Source organism: Gossypium hirsutum, chromosome A04 (assembly GCF_007990345.1).
Source record: "Gossypium hirsutum isolate 1008001.06 chromosome A04, Gossypium_hirsutum_v2.1, whole genome shotgun sequence".
In the NCBI taxonomy this organism is placed as follows: Eukaryota; Viridiplantae; Streptophyta; class Magnoliopsida; order Malvales; family Malvaceae; genus Gossypium; species Gossypium hirsutum.
The window spans coordinates 12,206,384-12,207,300 of record NC_053427.1 but is presented as its reverse complement, the minus strand read 5'-3'; the positions used below and the strand labels follow the sequence as shown (position 1 = coordinate 12,207,300).

At 39.0% G+C, this 917-nt stretch overlaps 1 non-coding gene across 1 annotated transcript; it reads left to right on the top strand.

Annotated features, from left to right (window-relative positions):
- The first annotated feature begins 351 nt into the window (after positions 1 to 351).
- On the top strand, positions 352 to 458 carry LOC121228433 (small nucleolar RNA R71). The gene has a single exon (XR_005926009.1). It is a non-coding gene; the product is annotated as a small nucleolar RNA R71 (small nucleolar RNA).
- Positions 459 to 917: the final 459 nt, after the last annotated feature.

Below are 917 nucleotides of genomic sequence, written 5' to 3'. Positions count from 1 at the left end.
TTGTGGCCATAGGGTGGGTATTCTGAATTGCTCAATCCTCATCCACTTGCATTGCATTGCATTACAGGGTGAACCTGTGAAGAACCAAGAAAATCGTCAATTTTTCTATTCAAAAGTTCTACCTGGTTAGAGAGCATGGTGACCGAGTCGACGTTAAAAACGCCAGTTGTTTTCGTTAGCTTTGTCGTCATGACTTGCCACTGATAATTATTCAGTGAAATCTCTTCTATAAATTCATAAGCATCCTCAGGTGTCTTATTATTGATAGTTCCACCAGCAGCTGCGTCAATTATTTGTCTAGTCGAAGGATTCAGGACATTGTGAAACGTTTGAACCTGTAGCCAGAGTGGTAACCCATGGTGAGGGCATCCTATTAAAAGGTCCTTTTATCTCTCTCATGCATCATAGAGTGTTTCTAAATCCATCTGCACAAAAGAAGAGATATCATTACGTAATTTGGCTATTTTAGCTGGCGGAAAATATTTTAATAAAAATTTTTTGGTCATTTCTTCCCAAGTAGTGATTGACCCTCGTGGTAACGAGTTCAACCACTGTTTAGCTTTGTAATGCCATTGATTTTAAATGCATCGTAAAACTCTAGAAAATTTGCCAAGTGGTTGTTTTGATCCTCATCCTGCGAACCATCAAACTAAACAAATTGTTGTATCATTTGAATTGTGTTAGGTTTCAGTTCAAAATTATTTGCAGCAACAGCAGCCTAACTATACTTAACTCAGTTCCTATAAAAGTAGGTTTAGCATAATCATACATAGTGCGTAGAGCAGCATTCTGATTTCCTGGATCAGCGGCAATCGTAGGAGGTAGCGATTTTCCTGGTTTTCAGCCATCTCCTCGGTTGTGGTTGAAGTATCGTCCTCTTACTCTTCCTCTGTGTATCTTAAGCTTCGCCTTATTTC